This window comes from Equus caballus, chromosome 16, assembly GCF_041296265.1.
Source record: "Equus caballus isolate H_3958 breed thoroughbred chromosome 16, TB-T2T, whole genome shotgun sequence".
NCBI lineage: Eukaryota > Metazoa > Chordata > Mammalia > Perissodactyla > Equidae > Equus > Equus caballus.
Genome location: NC_091699.1, coordinates 76294908 through 76316653, shown reverse-complemented (window position 1 = coordinate 76316653; position 21746 = coordinate 76294908).

Below are 21746 nucleotides of genomic sequence, written 5' to 3'. Positions count from 1 at the left end.
GTGGGCGGGCGTTAGAGAGAGGAAGAGAAAGCTCCATCAGCCAGCACTTCAATAGCGGTATTGGCTTTCATTTCAAACGTGCTAAATAATAGGACCATGCAATTTGCCTCCTTCAGCCCAAGTTGCTTACTTTTCTTCTTGAATGGAAAATTAATCTGGTTTAGTGCGGGTAACATTTGCAACCATACTTCCTCTGCCAGGCATTTAAAATTAAAAAAGGTGTTTTCCACTCTGGGAAATAAGGAAGTTCTGTTTCTGTCTTCATGTTTTACAATCTTCCTTTTCTTTCTTTCTTTCTTTCTTTCTTTCTTCCTTTCTTTTTGTTGTTAAGAAAACACATTATTTACAGCGTGTTAACCCAAGATCAAGGCAAGTGATCAAAAAGCTCAGGAAAAAGAGAGAGTCCAGGAGAGCACTTTATGAACCATAAACACCCTCACACATCTTCTAGATGTGTTTAAAAGTCTTTATTTGTTACCTGCTGTTCTTAAGCTCCTGAAATACATACACACACACTTTGATGAGTCAGCACTCCTGCCGATATCAAATGCCTAAAGTGAAAGAGTGCGGTTTTAGGGTGTAGCATAGGGTTGAGGGCAGAAGGAGTCCTCCCAGGGCCTGAGGAGGAGAGCGAGAACTGATCTAGGCAATAACAATGCTCAGGGAATTTGGCAAGAGGTCAGAGGCGACTACATTTGTACGGCGGCCCAGAGGCAACCTGTCCTCTGCTTGCCACCTGCTCACACGTAAGACTGAACACAGACCTAACAATGCTCCTTGTGCCGAGTAGGTGCTCAGCAAACGTGTTGGCGATGCACAGATCTTCATGCACAGAGCCTGGACACAGGAAATTCTGTCAGAACAGCTGCGCTCAGTCATAGAGTTGTAGGGAAGCGTATTTTGGGCCTCATGTAATTTCCTGTCTTAGGGATGAAGAAAATGGATTAGCAGCCAAGGCTGGCAAGCTGTTCCTGGCTGAATGTGAACCAGGCTTCAGCTCTGCATCATCAAAAACTCTCCTATGCCTTTTTCTCCTTTTGAGTAATTTAATTTTCATCTGCCTACTCTGAGTTTGCAAGAGCTATTGAGAGTGGGTTCAGGGACACCTTCAGAAAAGCTTTAAGAGGATTCTCACGCCTTTGCAAATCTGTAAAATCTGGCCCAGGCTCAGGATGCCAAGACACTAACTTGAGGTGGTTCCTTGGAAACTCTTCTCTCCTTTCTTCCTTTCTGTTGCTATAGGTAATTTAGATCCTTCCTGTTCTGGGACTGAGCACCAGTCCAGCCTCCTAACTGCTGGCAGACTCCCACTCACCCAGTCTACCCGCTGTGTCGTCACATCCTTCTTTCCATAAGCTGTCGTTCGCAGGATCTTCTCCCGTTTGTCCTTTCTCTTGAATACCACATTCGTCCACTATTGCTTCATAGGATCATGTCAGCTCTTTTCATAATCATAGACAACAGAACTCCCAGGTTAGTATGTCTTAAAATGGGAGCCAAGCCACCGTGGTGGTCTTCAGAGGTTTTTCCAGGGTCTGGGAGCCCTCACAGTTTGAGAAACTGTGGTAGTTTTCATTTGAACAGTTGACCTTCCATAGTACTTGTGCAGTTGAGTTTTTAAACTCATAGTGTTTTATGCTGATCTTGTATTGGGCAGTTACAGGGGAGAGGCACAACCAGGAGAGAGGGAGAAGAAGAAATCAGGGAAAAGAGAGGGTTAGACGCCCAAGGGAAGGGGAAAAAATAGAGAAAGAGCCATCAGTAGAAGGATGGAGAAAGAGGATCAGAAATGGAGGAAGCCAGTCAGGACCCCCATGAGAGGACTTTGGGATCTTAGAGCAAAAAACATGCTTTCAGATGATTAAAAGGTAATAGGCAGCAGAATAAGGGAATGGGGGATGCTGGAAAGAGATAACGGCCCTGAGTAGGGGGATTTGGGTAAGCCTTTGGGGTGAGAGAGGTGCACATTAGAATCTGCAGGTGTTGACCAGGACAGGACAGATTGTAGGAAGTGGGATCCCTTTTCCTCTCACTCTCCAACTTCTGCTGTTTTCCATCATTTCCCCCTATCTCTTGGATATCTTATGTTTCTTTTTCTCTTTCTCGAATCAATCGATCAGTCTCCCTCAATCAGACACTCTCCCTCCCTTCGCCCCTTTTTCCTCTCCTACCTGAAAAGTATTTTTCAAGCTGTAGGTCTTGATCTATTAATATGTTGTGAAGTCAGTATTGTGAGTTATAACAAACAATTTCAAAATATTGAAATAGAATAGAATATATAAAATAATATACAATAAAATAGAGAACATCAGAGTGCATCTTAGGGTAGGAGTGAACTTTCGTTTCTGTTATGTGTGTCGGTATGAATGTCTGCATAAAATTGTTTTCATACTGTGGGTTATGGTCAAGAAGAGTTTGAAGGCCATTGGGATATAATTTACAACTGAAGAAATCTCTTTATTATTTGATATAACTAATATGTTTTTCTGATGAGGATTTTTAAAAGGATCATATTGATAAATTTTTAATATTTTTCTCTCAACTTCTACCCCAAACAAAAATAATCCTGGATTTTAAAATAAGTTTTTCCTGGAATATTTTCTCCTAATGGATTTACATACATGGAAAGGAAATATGTTCTCTAGCTGAAAAACTTTGTAAACTCCGAGTTTACATAAATACTGACTTCTGTTAAATCTGTAGGCAATATCCATTTGCTGGATACAAACCAATTCTGGTGGTTAGCTTGTTAGCTCAGAGAAGGAGAATTTCATTAACCACTCTTGGATGCTTTTATGGCAGGCAATGGGATGTTGAGACATGTAATTAGTTAATTTTTTATAAAATGTGGCAGACTTTGCCTGGGACTAGGAGAGGTGAGTGGAAAGGACCCAAGCCTTACCTTCAAGAAATTTTCCTTCTTGACCACAAGTCTGTTCTGCCCGTCAGGAGAAGGCATTCAATTTACTTAATATGCACTATTTCACTAAACAGTGGAATTAACGAATATACAGCCTGTATGACAGTTCCACCATCCTTTTTATCCTTATTGTTTTATAAATTTCAAAAGTAGTACATGTTTGTTGGCTCAAAGTCAAACAGTACAGATGTATAGAGGACAAACTCCAAGTCTTCTTGCCCTAGTCCACCCTCCACAGCCCCCAGTCTCATGCCTCACTTCAGAAGGTAACATTAGTAGCTTTTTGGCCTGCATCCGTTACTCAAACTTTAATGTGCACAGGAGTCCCCTGGGATCTTGTTAAATGCAGCTTCTCATTCAGTAGGTCTGAGGCGGGGCCGGAGGCTGCACATTTCTAACAGGCTTCCAGGTGGTGCTGATGCTGCTGGTCCGGGGACCACACTGTAAGTAACAAGGGCTATACTGCTTCCTTGTCCAGTACAATAGCCACTCACCACATATGGATATTTAAATTCAAATTTCTTAAAGTTAAATGGAATGGAAAATTTGATTCCTCCCTCACACTAGCCACATTTCGAATGCTCACTAGCTGTATATGGCTGTTGGCTACTGGATTGAACAGCACAGGTAAAGAACACTTCCATTACCACAGAAAATTCTGTTAGACAGAATGGGGCTAGAGCTTTCCATAGCCAATGCTAATACATATGTACCTCTTGCTGTGGAGTTAAAAAGGGATGACAAAATCCAATGAGAACCCATTCTCCTCCACACAGACATAAAATGAGTTTTGAACAGAGAAAGCTGATGATGACAGAAGTGCAGCATGTGCCTCTCTGTGGTTAGCAGGGCAGATTCATTCCTGGGAAGGAAGGGGTGGGGTGTGTGAGACCTGAGTGGAGAGCCACCATGTTTCTCTGGGGGCCTCAGGCAGACACCAGACCAATGGCTCTTTCAAGTTGCCACCGGTCTCTGACCAATGTAATCCGTCCATTCATTAGACCTGTGATTCAGGAAAAAGGAGATACTCCTTCTTGGACTAACCACCTCACACTCGACATCCTATAGAAATAATAATCTCTTAGGACAAACTAAAGTACAACATGTTATAGTGGTGTAATTACAATAGTGAAGAAGTTGAAACAACTAAATGTGCAATAATAAGTAGTCGGTAAAACAGACCATGGCACTATGCAACTGTTGAGAATCATGAATATTTAATGATGTAGGAACATACTTAAATGAAAAATGAAAACATGTATATCTCCAAGATCATGTCTTTTTTCAGGGTATTGGGATTGTGGGTGACTTTTATATTCTTTATATTTTCCTATATTTTATACATTGTTTACAATGAGCATGTTAGATTTTTTTCTCTTTATCCTTAAGTATTTCAGCATTTATTTTCTAAGACCAAGGACATCCTCTTACATAACTACAGTAAAATTATTGAAATCAAGAAGTTTAACATTGATACAAAACTGTTATCTAATCCATGGTCCATATTCAAATTTTTATAGCTATCATGCCCCCCTGCCCATCCGAGAGCAAAGCCAGAATTACATGTACTACTATATTACTTTTTAATTAGAAAAAATAGTTAAACCTTTTTTTCTTTTTAAGCGAGAGGCATTTGAGAGTAAACAACTGTTAGGGCCAAGGAGAGAGAATATGCTCTTACAGGCTGCCTCTGATTTTTCCTGCTCAAATCATATACATTACCTTTTGATCACCCTCAGTTTTTTTTTTTTGTTTTCTGTTTATCATATGGTTCCATATAGTATGTGGCAAGGGATATTAAGGCCAGGTATAAAATTTTGGACCACATCTGATAAAATGTTTATTTTATAGTAAGTGAAGGAGGAGAATTCACTCATTCATTTATTTAATTACTCATTCATTCAACAATAGTTGTGGAGTACCTATTATGATCCAGACAAAACACAGGCCTCAAAATCAAATTATTTTAAAACTGTAAATTGAAAGTTCAAAACTTGCAGTCTATCTCCATGTCAGTAGAACTGTCCATAAACCCATCTTTGACTCTTTGTTGCTTAAGGAAACTTATGGGGAGACAGAGAGAGAGACAGAGAGAGAGAGAATAGGTTCCCACAGTCTTCAGAGGGTGGGTTTGATATAAACCCATGCAGTCTTGACTAGGTGAAATCCTACATCCCCATATGTGCCTTGACAGAAAGACTCACAGACTGTAGCCAGTTTCTTCAACGAAAGGAATATTCTTGTTTTTGAGTGATGGAGTGATACAGGTTTTATTTTTAGAAAGCACCTAAGTATTTTAAAAATTTGTTATTACTCAACTTATTGAGGCATAATTAACTTACATTGAAATGCACAGATTTAAAGTATGTTGTTTGAGGGGTTTTGACAAATGTATACATGTGTGTATCACCTCACAGCACAGCCATGATTTGAATGTTTCCATACTCAGTGTAGTTCCATCCTGCCTCTTTGCAGTCACGCACAGCTTCCCCTTCTCCCCCATCTCTGCCCTTGGCAACCACTGTTCTATCACCATAGATAAGTTTTGAAGGTTTAGAAGTTTATATGAATAGATTATACAGTGTACAGTCTTTTGTGTTGTTCGCATAATAGTTTTGAGAGTCATCCATGTTGTTGTGGTGTATTTTGTTTCTTTTAATTACTGAATATTATTCCATTGTATGAAGATACCACAATTTGTTTACCTTCTCATTTATGATGAACATTTGGGTTGCTTCCAGTTTGGCCTATTATGAGTAAAGCTGCCATACACATTCACATACATTTCTTTTTGTGGATATATGTTTTCATTGCTCTCAGACAAATGCCTAGAAATGCAATTGCTGAGTTATAGGGTAGGTAAACATTTAACTTTATAGGAAACTACTGAATTACTTTCCAAGGTGGTTGTACCATTTTACATACCCACTGACAAAGTATGAGGGTTCCAGTTTCTCTATATCCTCACCAACATTTGGTATTGTCAGTCTTTTTACTGTCACTAATTCTAGTGAAGGTGTAGTGGTATCTCATTGTGATTTCAATTTGCATTTCCTTGGTGACCAATGATGTTGAGTATCTTTTATTTCTGAGCTCTTTGGCCATTTGTGTTACTTCTTTTTGAAATGGCTATTCTAGTCTTCTTTACTCCCTTCTTTACTCCCACTGGGTTGCTTATTATTGAGTTGTAAGAGTTCTTTACATATTTTGGATACAAGATATTTGTTAGATATATGTAATGCCAATGTTATCTCTCAGTCTGCATCTTATCTTTGCATTTCCTTAATGGTGTCTTTTGAGGAGCAGAAGTTCTTAATTTTGATGGACTATGGTTTCTCACTTTTTTCTTTTATGGTTAAAATCTATTTCTTAAAAAATCTTTCCCCACCCCAACTCCTGGAATCCTTCTTCTAAACATTTTATGGTTTTAGCTTTTACATTTAGGTCTATAATCCATTTTGAGTTAATTTTTGTCTATGGTGTGAGATAATGGTTGAAATTCAGCTTCTTCCATATGGATGACCAGTTGTTCCAACATCACTTGTTTAAAGAACTATTCTTTCTCCATTGAATTACTGTGGCACCTTTGTCAAAAATAAATTGATTGTTTATGTCAGTTGTATACATATAGGTATAGTTAAGCACTGATATGTTTTTGTATTTTTTAACCTAAATTTATAGCAACATCAAAACACTAAATCATGATCTGTTATTTTACTAGGCAAAGGAATTGAGATGAAGACTTTGGAAGTGACTCATCTCTAATTTAGCAGGCTGATCATGAATATTTGTGAGATCTGTTGCTCTGTTAGAAGGACAATAGATATAGCCCACAACATTTGTATTGTTTCATTGAATTGTTTTATATGATTAATTTATATGCTTACATATGAATTTTATGGATTTTTATTAAATAATATATCTTTTTAAAACCAAAACAGAGAATGTAATTTTTAATTTAAGCTATTTTTTCCTTAAAATATAAATTTAGCCAAGCCATCAGTAAAAATGTAAATTGGGATTCTTTGTGTTTTGGCTTATGTCCTGAGCATATTCAGGCTTGGGTTGGTGAAAGGAACTGACCTAGAAGATAATAGTCAAGTAGTGTGCGTTGCAGCACATTCCTTACTAAGTTCCTTCCTCCATCTGCGATGCTTTTCAATGCTTCCATGTGGAGATTCCACAAGCGGCATATACACCCAGAACACAGTCTGAGAGTAGCCTCTTGAAACCCTGTGGTCTCATCCACTTGCCCCTCACTCCATTCTGCCCTGCCCCCAAATCCTGAAAGTACTGTTGGAGAGGACCCATAATGGTTTGAGGCAAACTCTCCACACTGGTGATAGTATTCTGGATGAACCTTTCCTGAGAGAACTGCAAACCTCCCCCTGTGCCACCAGTGGCCCTTTCTGTGCGGCCAAAGGGGACCACGAGAGCAGAGGAGAGAGTGGGGTACATTTGAACTCTGAGCAAGCCGTGGTCGGTAAAGTTGTAAGTCATGGTTAATTGCTTCACTTACTTTATTCATGCTTAAAATACTCACCGATGTCATTCAGCAAGAAAGAACGGTCCAAAGAAACAAAGAAGCTTGGAGTCAAAGACTTGGGTTGGAGTACCAGTTCTTTCGCCTGCCTCGTGTGTACCCATGAAGACTAGGAATGATATCAAGTGACACACAGATGATGTTTTGAACATCAAATAAGAGCACTCTGCAAACTGTTTTTCCAAATGATATTCAAAGTATCTTTCCTTCAGTAGCCCCCAAACTTGCTGATATTCAAATGTGAGTCATTACTTAAATAGCCTGTGTTGAAATCAAGTGCATAACGACTTTTAGTTGTTTGCTGGATTCACTCTCTTTAAAAAGCTCATCAGCAAACATTTGATTGCTGAATGATTCCCCTGTAACCTTGCAATACATTAGAGTTGGTTCTACAGAAGGACAGTTGCTAGGAGCCTAGACCCTTGTCAACATGTCTTTTGTTAAGGATTAATGCTTTCATTGAGAATGCTTTGAAAATGCTAGCAAGACCAGGAGCTGGAAATAGTGTACCTCTGTCTATGGCATGTAAACAAAAACAAAAACAAAACTTTTCCCGCCAAAAAGCTACATAAATACCTTACTTCAAGTATTATAAAATAGACCTTCTTACATCTTTTCCCCAATTTATTTATTTTCCCCAATTTATTTATTTATTTATTTTCAGTAAATATTTTGTTGTTAACCACTTTTCCCCCCAACTATAATACTAATGCGATCTCTAATAGAAAACTTGGAAACTTTGGGTATATATAAAGTTGAAACTAAAAGTCAACTACAATCTATGCGCCCAGAGACAAACATTAGCATTTTAATGAATATTTTCCAGTCATTTGTATTCACATATGTATGCGTTTTAGAAAACTTATAAAGTATTCTCAATATAGTCCTGCATGCTGCTTTTTTCCCCACTCAATAGCATAAGTAGATTCCAATGTCAGTGGATAGTCTCAGAAAAAATAATTTTGAAGGCTGCCTAATATTTTATCTGAACTTAGCATATCCAAAAATAATTTACATGTGTTTTTTTCCAAATTATTCTTATTCAGTTGAATTTATAAAAATAACATTTTATCTATTTAAATTTGTACATGTTAAATTTGAGTTGCCAAAAGAATTCTAAATTCTGTTTAGAGTAAGGAAAATAAAATATGTACACTCAAGTACACACAAGAATTTTAAAGGTCGACTACACATTTTCAACAGGGGTGATATTGCTCCAAAGGGAGTGAAAATTGGTTTGGAAGTTGTATAGTATATCTGTAGGATTAAAATTTCATGAGGGAGACTGGCAATTAGGGAAAAGAAAGTCTAAAAAAGTTTCTTAGAGGATGATAATGAAAAATAGGCTGAGTTATCTGGTAGAGAATTGAAACCCTTCAGGACATTTCAATCGCTTTAAACCTAAGTTCACGTCAAAGAAATGTTTCCTCTCCAACGTATGCAATCTTCTGATGTAACACTTTAAGTTATACCTGATATTAGGCTCTCATTTTTTTGAGTCCAAGAGGCAGAGGAAAGAAAATATGCAAGTTAAATGAAGTTGTAAATTCTAAATGTTGCAATTATGCTAAGTAGTATCACCGTATTATAAAACTGTTCATTGTCAAAGGGAAAACTCATTTCTTCTACCTTAAAAACCTGGAATTAATCATTTACCTCTTAAAAGAAAATATCAGTTATTTTCTTTGTATTTTAATTTGGCAAACTTCAGTGGTTTTCCAGAGAGTGAATTCTCATTTCATACACAAGTCTAATAATTGAAAAGACACCACAAGAACAAAAATGTTAGCAAGACTCATTGACCTAGATTAAAAAAAAAAAAAAAACAGCTTTATTGAGACAGAATTCACTTACCATAAAATTCATGCTTTTAGAATATACACCCTTCTAGAACATACAGTGGTTTTCAGTACATTTTCAGAGTTATACAGTCATTGCCACCATCTAATTTCAGAACCTTTTCATTGCCCCAGGAAGAAACTCCATACCCAGTAGCTGTCACTCCCCACTCCTCTTTCCCCACAGCCCCAGCAACCACTAATCTACTTCCTATCTCTACAGACTTTCCTGTTCTGGACATTTTATATAAACGGAATCATACAAGATGTTGCCCTTTGTGACTGGCTTCTTTCACTTAGCGTAATGTTTTCAAGGTTCTTCCACAGAGGGGCATGTATCAGTGCTTTATTCTTCTTTATGGCTGAATAACATTCCATTGCATGGACATACCATATTTTGTTTATCCATCCATCAGTGGGGTATTTGGATTGTTTCCACCTTTTGGCTATTATGAATACTGCTGCCATGAACATTTGTCTATAAATTTTCATGTAGACATATGTCTTCAGTCTTCTTGGGTACATGCATAGGAGTGGAATTGCTGGGTCATATGGTAACTCTATGATTAACATTTCAGGAAACTATCAAACTGTTTCCCAAATCAATTGCACCACTTTACAATCCCACTAGCAGCGTGTGAGGGTTCCAATTTTTCCACATCCTTGCCAACACTTGTTATTTTCTATCTTTTTTATTTTAGTCATCCTCGTGGGGGTAAAGTAGTATCTCAGTAAGGTTTGATTTTCCTTTCCCCAATGAATAATAATTTCGAGCATCTTTTCATGTGCTGATTGGGCTTTCACAGGAGAAATGCATATTCAAATCCTTTTCCCTTTTTTAAATTGGGTTATTTGTCTTTTCGTGTTGAGTTGTGAGAGTACTTTCTATATTCTGGATGCAAGTCCCTTATCAGACATACAGTTTGCAAATATTGTCTCCCATTCCCTGGGTTGTCTTTTCACTTTCTTGATAGTGTCCTTTGAAAAACAACAGTTTTAAATTTTGATGAAGTCCCATTTATGTATTTTTTTCTTTTGTCATTTGTGCTTTTAGTGTCATATCTAAGAAAACATTACCAAATTCAAAGTCACAAATATTTACTCAATTTTATCTTAATACTTTTATAGTTTTGCTCGTACATTTAGGTCTTTGATCCATTTTGAGTGAATTTTGTACTTGGTGTAAGGTAAGGGTTCTGCTTCATTGTTTTACATATGGATATGTAGTTATCACCTCATCATTTGCCGAATGATTTGGGTTTTGAATCAAGGTGCAATGATGGTTGATCAACAGATTAAGATTCTTTCTTTTTTTAATTCTATCACCCTTTTTCCTTGCTTTCTCTATTTGTGATACCATTTATCATAATGATAATGTTTGGGAGTCATATCTTTTATTGAAGACAATTTACTGTGCTCAATGATAGGGGAATGGAGTGTTCTGGCTGTTATTTCTCCATCTATGAAATGTAACATTTGGACTTAGATTTCCTGATGTTCCTGGGGCTCTGGTTAATACAGATTTAGCAAACATCTCATCTACATATTGTCACTCTTGAAATAATTAGCATGTCATAAAATCCCCATAGGGTTAAAATTGCTCTCAAGAAACATGGTGTTTCTTTAAAAGGGACTAGATTGGAAATGGAGAGGAACATTTAACTAGGAATAGGGTGGTCTGTGTTCTGGTGAGGGGGCCATTTTAAAAGCGGGGGTAGTGAACCCTGTCAAGTGCAACAGAGAATGAGCTCCAGCAAAGGGCCTCTGGATTTAGCAGCCAGGGCATCAAAGGCATTGCTGACCTTTGAGGGAAATCTCAACAACTGGTGGGTGTGATGGTTAGTTTTATGTGTCAGCTTGGCTAGGCTATAGTACCAAGCTATTCAATTAAACAGTAACCTAGGTGTTGATCTAAAGGTATTTTGTATATGTACGATCAATGGACTTTAAGTAAAAGAGAATATCTTTGATAATCTGGATGGTCTTCATCCAGTCAAGACTTTAAGAACAAAACTGAGGTTTCCCTAAAGAAGAAATCCAGCCAGCCAGGTTGCCCTACAGATTTTGGATTTGCCAGTCCCCATAATTGCATAAGCCAATTCCTTGAAATCTCTCTCTCTTACATATCTATGAGATTATATATATATATATATATATAATCTCTCTCTTTATATATATTATATACTATATTATGTATATTATTGTATAGTAGGATATATATAAACATGGGATATATCATACTATATAATATATCATAATATATACCTCCTTGTATATATCATATTATATATAATATATACATTCATTATATATGTGTGCATATGTATTTTATCTATCTCTCTATCTATCGATATCCTACTGGGTCTGTTCCTCTGCTAGAGCCCTGACTGATACAGTGGGGGAGCCAAATGGGGAACTGAGTGAGGGAAATGAGGCTCTTCCCTTGAGAAGGTTGCAAAGAAAATAGAGGGAAGACCAGAGGGCAGCAAATGAAGTGTTTTTCTGAGAGAGATGAGACTTGTGAGTATTTGAGAGAGAGAAGAGTTCTCAACCAGTTGAATCTAACAACAAAGCGCTGTATTTAGACACTCCATAATGTACCCTTTGTCTATATTTAATAAGGGTTTTCTTTTTCAACCATAAATGGATCTAAGATTTTTATTTCTTTCCCTTCTTATTGTAATATATGCATCCTAGTAGTTCAACTAGAAGATCTGATGGTATAAATTTAGGGTCTGGACTCCCATTTAAATGCTATTTCTTTCATTGTGTGCCAGCCACTGGGATTGCAGGCTTAGTAACAAGAAATGATCAATGAGCTTCCATAACATTTTCCTTATAAATTCCCCCTTTTTGCATGCTGGCAGACATCATAGAGGGAAGTCACTAAAGAGTCATCATAGGAGGAAAGTCATTAACAAAACACTAAAAATTGTAACTTGATGACTGTGAAATCATGGCTATCATGGAAGAACATAATTATGAAGTTTACTGGAAAAAACTGAAGAAAATATATTCTTTATAAAATGTAAAGAAAAAAGGATTGGTCTTAATCAACAATACCAGAGAGGCAGAGAGTTTAATTTATCTAAGTTGACAAAATGACATAGTCTTTTAACTATACGTTATAAGTGTAAGTTCGTATTCTAAAACGCATGCTTTAAAGAAAAAAATAAAGGACTTGGTTTACTTTGGTGCAGACCTGGACATACTATTCTGCAAACAAGCTGGCATATGTTGACACCATTTGATTAAATACCTTCTAGCTCCTATTACTTATACTCCTACTGACTGCATCCTAGGGCCATGTTGGCTTTGAAAGAAATTCAGCTTTGTCGGTGAGTGTCAGGTTTACTGGGCTGCTAAAAACATGTAGTTAATAAACCAGTGAAACTGCTTTCTGAGTATTGTCATGTAGTTTTGTTCCAGAGGAACTCCACGAAGATAATATACAAGCATCCATTCTGTGCTTCTGCGAGCCCAGAGACTTTCAACTTTTTTGATGTCTTAGCTATTGTGTCATGCTTAGTTGTCAGCATAAGAACATTTGTCAGGGAAGACTACTGTAACTGATTACTTAGGTTATATCCTAAGTGCATTCTTTGTAATGATTTTCAGGACTTATCTCTTGGGGGGATGGGAAAACAGGGACTACATATGGAAGAAGCCCTTTAGAAGAGCTGACTTCCATTGGTACGGTTAGATTAAATGGATTTTAACAGACTTAAATCTGTTACTGCTTGATATCTTTTAATTGTGATCATTACTATGGAAATACATAATATGAGCTAAGTCACAAAATTAGATTGAAATGTAATTTTTTAAATTTCTCAACAGAAGAAGTAGAGATTATGAAATTCTTTTTCTTTTTTCTTTCTTTCTTTCTTTTTTTTTTGGTGGGGAAGATTGGCCCTGAGCAAACATGTGTGACAATGTTCCTCTGTTTTGTATGTGGGATGCCGCCACAGCATATCTTGATGACCAGCGTGTAGGTCCACACCCAGGATCTGAACCTGTGAACCCCAGGCTACCAAAGTGGAGCATGCAAACTTAACCACTACACCACAGGGCTGGCCCCTGAAATTCTTGATAGCAAGGACTCTGGCCTGCTTAAATTTTTATTGCCATCCCTAGCATAGGAACTGGTACATAGAAGGCATTTGAAAATGTTTGATGAATAAAACAACCAATCAATTAATTAATTGAAATAATTGGCTGAGGAATATTCTCATCATCTGGCATTGGCCCTATGAGTGGTTTTTAATAAGGTGATGAGTTGATATGAACTCTGACTTTCAAGCATATAATTGAATTCATTCTTGATTCAGAGACCAGATTAAAATGAAATCTGATGGAAAATTAGAGACCTGTAAGAGAAGAAGCCATTTGTGGAGGTGTTTGGGAGCTGAGTGATTATAGGAAAGCAAGTTCAATGGCTCCAATCCAGTCATCCTCCTTATAGCGAAATACAGGGAGATTCAATAACTGCAGTTTTCTCTTGAGGAAGATCATATCTCTGTCATTTGACACACTGAGTATTATGCTCATGTGGTCAACTCACTCTTTTTCTAAATTTGCCAGGAGAAGACATTGTTATGGGTGCATTCTGGCCTACTGTAAAGATGTCCTACTTTCATCAATCATTCTTTCTGCCAATATTAACTCACTCCTCAATTTCAGCCCCAGAAATGGGTATTTCATAGTAGGTTTTATTGGATTTTACAAATGACATTAAAGACCTGCAGAGCAAGTCTTGTTAGCTTTCAATTGCCAAATTTATTTAGACAAATTATTGCTTGCATTTGCCTAATTGTTAGTCACAGCAGTCCTAAAATTACAAGACCTGCTTGACGTATGTTTGTCTGGAAGTTGTTCAATTTCAGTTGTCAGCCTCCAACAATAATGTTCGCAGAATAATCATGATACGTTCCTAGTACATCAGAGCTAATCTGTGGTAAAACTGACTCCACTTCTAGAAAAAGGTATTTTTTATTCAGTCCTTTCACCCAACAAGAGGGAACAGCAAACATGCATGGATACGTCTAAAAGGAAATACAGAGAGTAAGAAATAGTTCTTGCCTTTAAGGAATTAAGAATCTAATTGGTTGATTTCTCTTACCTGTAGATAAGTTAGGCTAGGCCCATTAACAAGAGTTTATTTTGGGAAAGACTATCAAAAGAAATATAATTTAAATCTGAGAATTTGAGTGTAAAAGGGGAGAATCAGGAATAATTTAAGGATATTTGTTATCATTGCTAATTTATGTTGTTCTAGAGGTTCAAGCCAATGTAATAAGACATGAAAAAATAGATAATATAATACAATTTCAAAAATTAACAAAAATAGAAATTGTACCTATATCTTTGAATGTGAGAGGATATATGCTAAACTATTAAAAATGGTTGTTTTGAAAGGTAGGACCGTGAAGTGGAGAAGAAGTTGACTTTTACTTGTTTTCCTCTCTACATTTCAGTGTAACTTGAATTTTATATTTTACCACAAATATGCATTTATTTGTTGCATAAAATTTTTTTATTAAAGTGTAAAAACATACAACATTATATTAGTTTCAGGTATACAACATAATGATTTGATATTTGTATATGTTGTGAAATAATCACCACAGTAAGTCTAGTTAACATCCATCACCATATATAGTAACAATTTTTTTCTTGTGATGAGAACTTTTAAGATCTACTCTCTTAGCAACTTTCAATATACAATACATATTATTAACTATAGTCGTCATGCTGTACATTACATCCTTATGACTTATTTATTTTATAACTGGAAGTTTGTACCATTTGACCCCCTTCACCCATTTTGCCCACCCACTTACCCCCAACCTCTGACAACCACCAGTCTGTTCTCTTTATCTATGAGCTTTTTCTAAAATTCCACATATAAGTGAGATCATACAGTATTTGTCTTTCTCTGACTTATTTCACTTAGCATATTGCCCTCAAGTTCCATCCATGTTGTTTGCATATGGCAAGATTTCATTCTTTTTATGGCTGAATAATATTCCATTGTGTGTATATATATATATATATATATATATATATATATATATACACCCACACCACATTTTCTTCATGCATTTGTCCATTGATGGACATTTAGGTTGTTGCCATATCTTGACTATTGTAAATAATGCTGCAATTAACATGCAGTTGCATATATCTTTTCAAATTTATACTTTCATTTTCTTCAGATAAATACCAGAAGTGGAATTGCTGGATCATATGGTAGTTCTATTTTAAATTTTTGAGGAACCTCCATACTGTTTTCCATAGTGCCTGCACTAGTTTACATTCCCACCATCAGCACAAAAGGGTTCCCTTTTCTCCACATCCTACTTAGCATTTGTTATTTCTTGTCTTTTTTTTTTTTTGAGTAGTATCAGCCCTGAGCTAACATCTGCTGCCAATCCTCCTCTTTTTGCTAAAGAAGACTGGCCCTGAGCTAACATCTGTGCCCATCTTCCTCCACTTTATACATGCGACACCTACCACAGCATGGTGTGCCAAGCGGTGCCATGTCCACACCCGGGATCCAAACCAGCAAACCCCGGGCTGCTGAAGCAGAACATGCAAGCTTAACTGCTGCGCCACCGGGCCGGCCCCTCTTGTCTTTTTGATAATAGCCATTCTAACAGGTGTAAGGTGATATCTCATTGTAGTTTTGATTCGCATTTCCCTGAGGGTTAGTGATACTGCACATCTTCTCATGTATCTGTTGGCCATCTGTATATTTTTCTTTGGAAATATGTCTATTCAGTTCCTCTGTCCACTTTTAAATCAAATTGTTTGCTTTTTTGATATTGAGTTGTATGAGTTCTTTATATGTTTTTGATATTAACCCCTTATCAGATATATGATTTGAAAATATTTTCCCTCATTCAATACCTTTCCTTTTAATTTTGTTGATAGTATCCTTTGTTGTCCTTTGATTTAGTCCCACTTGTTTATTTTTGCTTTTGTTGCCTTTGCTTTTGGTGTAAGATCCAAAAAATTATCACCATGACTGATATCAAGGGGCTTGCCACCTATGTTTTCTTCTGGGAGTTTTATGGTTTCAGGCGTTACATTCAAGTCTTTAATCTATTTTGCTTTAATTTTTGTGTATGGTGTAAGGCAGTAGTCCAGTTTCATCCTTTTGCATGTGGCTGTCCAGTTTTCCAAGCACCATTTATTGAAGAGACTATCCATTCCCCATTGTATATTCTTGGCTTCTTTGTCACAAATTAATTGACCATGTATGTATGGGTTTATTTCTGGGCTTTCTATTCTTTTCCATTCATCTATGTGTCTGTTTTTATGCTGGCACTGTACTGTTTTGATTACTATAGCTTTGTAACATATTTGAAATCAGGAGGTGTGTTGCCTCCAGCTTTGCTCTTCTTTCTCAAGATTGCTTTGGTTATTCAGGTTCTTTTGTGGTTCCATACAAATTTTAGAGTTTTTTTAATTTGTGTGACAAATGCCATTGGACTTTTGATAGGGATTACATTTAGTCTGGAGACTGCTTTGGGTAGTATGGACATTTTTAACAGTATTAATTCTTCCAATCCATGAGCACGGGTTTATTTGTGTCTTCTTCAATATTTTTCAACAATGTCTTTTAGTTTTTGAGATATAAGTTTTTCACCTCTTTGGTTAAATTTATTTTATTCTTTCTGGTGCAATTGTAAATGGGATAGCTTTCTTAATTTCTCTTTCTGATAGTTCGTTACTAGTGTATAGAAATGCACTAAATTTCTGCAAATTGATTTTGAATCCTGATGCTTTACTGAATTCATTCACTAGTTTTAACAGTTTTTTCTTGGAGTCTTTAGGTGCATTTTAAGTTAAGAATAATTAAAGACTCAACAAAATCATGAAATAGGATCTCAACAAGCCAGAAAGAGAAACTAAATGGGTTATCAAAACAGGAGTCATGTCAGAAGCAAATGTTTAAGAGCTGGAGGATGGATAAGATTGGAGAGCTGATGAGGTGAGAGCATGAAATGATGAATAAAACAGACAAATGGAAAGATTGACTGGGGACCCATCTGTGACAATGAGCTTTTATGTTCACCATGAAGTGTGGTGTGTCCACGTGATTAAACGGTCATTGCAAGACTGAAAACATGAATGTGCACAAGTAACTTCTTTTCAGCATTTAAGCAAGGATAGGATACAAACTAATTTACATTTTCCTCTCTTGTTTTTTCTTTTAAAAAATTCAAATCTATGGAAAATTTGGAAAAAAATAGTACAATGAGCATCTGTATACTCTTCAATATCACTAGTTGTTAAGATTTTGTTCTCTCTCTCTATGTATATCTTTTTCTTTCCTTGAACCATTTGTAAGTAAGTTGCGAGTATCATTATGCTTCATCTCTATATAGTTCAGCAGGTGTATAACACATATAACTGTCAAATCGTAATAATAGCTGTTGGTTTTATATCTCTTATCATGTGCCTGGCCCTGCATTAAATGCTTTGCATGCATATTAATCCTCACAACAACCCTTGGTGGAAAGTATGATTGCTCCATTTTATTGATGAAGACCAAGATGGGACTCAAGCCCATCTCTGACTGACTGTAAAGTCCATATTTAAAAATACAAGACAGGATATAGTTAAGGGCCAAGATGAGTGAAACAACAGTAAATTTCCATTGAACTTCAGAGGAGGGAACAATTGTGGCAGACCGAAATGGTTTGGAAACATTTCCCAGAAATGAATACCCTTGAGCTAGACTGACAGCAACAGTCTTCTCTCTTTTACTATTGTTGGGAAGATATGTCCTAAAAGTACTAACATTTATAAATCCATTTCTCTTTTTATTTACAAAAGTAAAATTAACTATATGAAAACGTTTACTTCTTATCAACTTTTCCTTATGCATAACTGCAATGTCATACTCTCACACAAACGATATTACTATGTATATTATACAAAATTTATTTTACTTTGATAACATTAAGTATTTGCACGGTGGAAAGTAATACATTACTATAAAAGAAATTCCTGTGAGTAGCTGTGTAAAGAATTTTTAAGTCATAGGAGCTGTCACAGCAGGTCTATTTCTAATGTATATAGAGATGTTATGTGTGCAAATATATCATCCAGAATGTACAAGATCAAAAGCGTGAAACTAAACAGTCCATAACTCAACAAAACAAGAGTGAAATTGTGCCAAAGCAACTTTGCTCTTCATATTTCCCATTGCAGCAACATTTAAAGAAGGATTATTTCTGAAAACGTGCATGAGTCAGAAGTGGGGAATGAGTAATACTTGCTTTGGACTTTATGAATGTCTCACTGCTGAAGGGCCATCATCTAGTTTTTTCAGTAAGGCGGTGAGTTGCTGCCTCATCCTCAGGTTCTTAACCAGCTTATTTGGAAAACCTTGAATATAATTTGAACAACCAGGTTACTGACATCTTCTGAATTTAGCACTAAGCTTTCTTAAAGCGTTCTAATTCAGTGAGCAGTACTTTAATCTCACTTTTTACCTGAGTGGAAATGACTACTGGGGGCTGAGGGTTACAATAACCTTAGACTAGGTCAACAAGATTCTTTAGCAAGTAGAAAACAAGGTTAAATTGACTCATTCAAAGTCAGAATATGCATGAAGATATACTAGACGGTATGTTGACCTTTCAACTTTCTTTGGGGATTTTAAAAGTCTATCATGATGAAAAGGTCAATGAAAAATATTCGTGAGGCCCATGATGGGGATGAATTTTATGTCTTTTAATCTGTACATTCCAATTGGATTTGGAAGTTTTAAAATTTCATTCCTCTGTGTATCCTCATTCCCAGATTTTTCCCATTGAGTATAACATTTTTGATTCTCATTATGAACGGGTAAAGGAATTTTTGGGAAGATGCAGGATTGGGTTGCGGCTCCATGTTTTAAGCCAGCAGGGCCAGGCTGCTTGAATTCCTCAGGTGGCCACTTCTTTTTGAACATCAACTGTGGTTTCAGCACTGGAATTGGAAAAGTGAGGAGAAATCATCTGTTTTTTTCCCCTTTGAAGATCCTCTTAGATCTTACAAATGAGCCTCATTTTCCCATTTCACATACCCAGACTTTAGTATAGTGATCCTGGCATGCACTTAACAATGGAAAGAATGATCAGAATCTTTTCAGACGGACCTCACTTTTAAGCTGCTAAAAGAGAATAAGGTTTTCCATGTTAAACTAAGAGATATAACCTAAACTGCATAAGGGGGAAAGATTTAATCTATAACTTAACTCTATCATTTTTTCATAGGGAGGGACTAAATAACACAGACCTTTTTTTTTTTTTTTCTTCCTGAGGAAGATTCACCCTAAGCTAACATCTGTGCCAATCTTCCTCTATTTTTTAGTATGTGGGCCACCAGCACAACATGGCTGCTAAGAGAGTGGTATAGATCTGCACCAAGAAACCAAACCTAGGCTGCTGAAATGGAGTGTGCTGAACTGAACCACTAGGCCACGGGGGCTTGCCCAAGACCTGTCTTTTTAGAGTAATGTTAAGAGCAAAACATTTTCTCTCCGAATACATAGCTTGTAAAACTAAAGTGGGACAGCGACTGCATTATGGTTTTAGGGAAGAATACAATACTTATTAAGAATTCAGTAATACAATAATGAGCTATATTTTTCTCTTTCCTTCATTAGTTCAAGATATGACTCATGTCACCAGTGTGTATGTCACCCACTTTTTTGAGCGTGGGCTCAAGAATAAAGATAAGATTTTGAAATCTGTGTTTTGAAAATCAAGCAAGTTGTCACTAATTTACATCCCTAGTCACATTAGAACTTCTTCTTTAAAACAAATACAGACCTTTAGTGATAGACCCACTGTCCTATCATGAAGAAAGGATGCATGGATTTCCTAGTCTTCACTGATGCCAAGATGAGATGACTGGACTTTCTCTAGCAGCACCATGGGGATATAACTCATTGTGTTGGCATCTGGAAAGAGGCTGGTAGAGGAAAGACATTTGAAGACATAAAATTACTCCTTCTCTGGTATAAAAGTGGTACAAATGGTACAAAAATGAGACAGGACTAGCTAACATAACAAGTAACAGAATTAAAATTGGGCTTTATTGTGACAGGCGAAATCTACCGATAGAACTTTACAGGGAAAAATACAAATTTTTGTTCTCAGTTTCAAAAACTTAATGGCATAGTCAAAGGGTGAAGACATCCTGGGGTGGTTAAGAGAAATATTAACAACTCAGAGGGAGATTATTATGCTGATGAAAGTTTTGAAAAGTATTTTATATCCATTTGCTTATTCATTCATTCATTCACTCATGTACTCAATTATAGTATGCCAAGAATAGACTAGAATTTCTTGCTCTCAAAGGCTTACATTCTAATTGGGAAGGTAGACTCACACCTGATAATTACTGAGCAATGTGATAAATGGTAAAAGAGAGGGTTGAACAGTTCTGTAGAAGCACAGAGAAGGGAACTGCTTTAGGATAACCTGACTTTGAACTGGGTTTTGTGGATCAATTAAGAGTTCACTAGAAAGACAAAAGAGAACAGGCACAGCAGGAAGGGAGAAGAACATGCACAAAGAAAAGAGGGTGTTTTGATCATAGGGGGCACACTGGATGTGGTGGAAATTGAGGCCCAACCCATAGGTAAGAGCCCATCTTGAAGGGCCTTCGTGCCATGTTAGAGATGGAGATCTTGGATTCAGACAGACTGTAGTGTGTGTGGGAGGGGGAGTGGCTAGCAGCTCTGTATTTTAAAAAGACGATTCTGGCCTATAATATAATAGATTCTGGGAGGGCAGTTTAGAGCAAGTTGGGAACAACAGTGTGAGGCTAAGAGCTGAACTAAGTCAAGCAGTGATAGGGAGATGGACATGGGGCAAAGACTAGGAAGATACCGAAAAGATAGAACCCTATGAGATACGGTCAGAGGAAATGGGCGTATTTAACCTGGAGTAGAGAAGACTAGGATGAGTGGGTGTCTTCTGATACCTAAAGGACTACTGATATTTGGTATTTCTCAAGATAGCAGAACTAGGATTAATGGATGGAGGTCATTAGTAACGACTGAAGTTATCCAACAACGGAATGGGCTTCCTCTCTGGATGGTGAGTTCTCTATCCTTGGTGGTATGCAAGTGAAGCTGAATCACCATGTGTCTGAGATGCTGTAGAAAAGGATGTCTCCAACTTTGGGAGATGGGTTACACCAGATGATCTCTAATGTGTCTTCTAGGTCTAAAATTCCATGATTCTTTGATCCCAATAAAAAGTCAAGCCATCCAAATGAGCTTCAAAAGACACAGACTAGTATCCTTTTTAAAAGAACTCTCAAGGCTCCACTCCAAAATGGAGAAAGGGGAAACAAATTGGTTTTGATGTCAAACAAGAGCAGACTGGCTCTTAGTTCTTTTTAAGTCAAAAGTTTTCAATGTGCCCTCATGACAGAA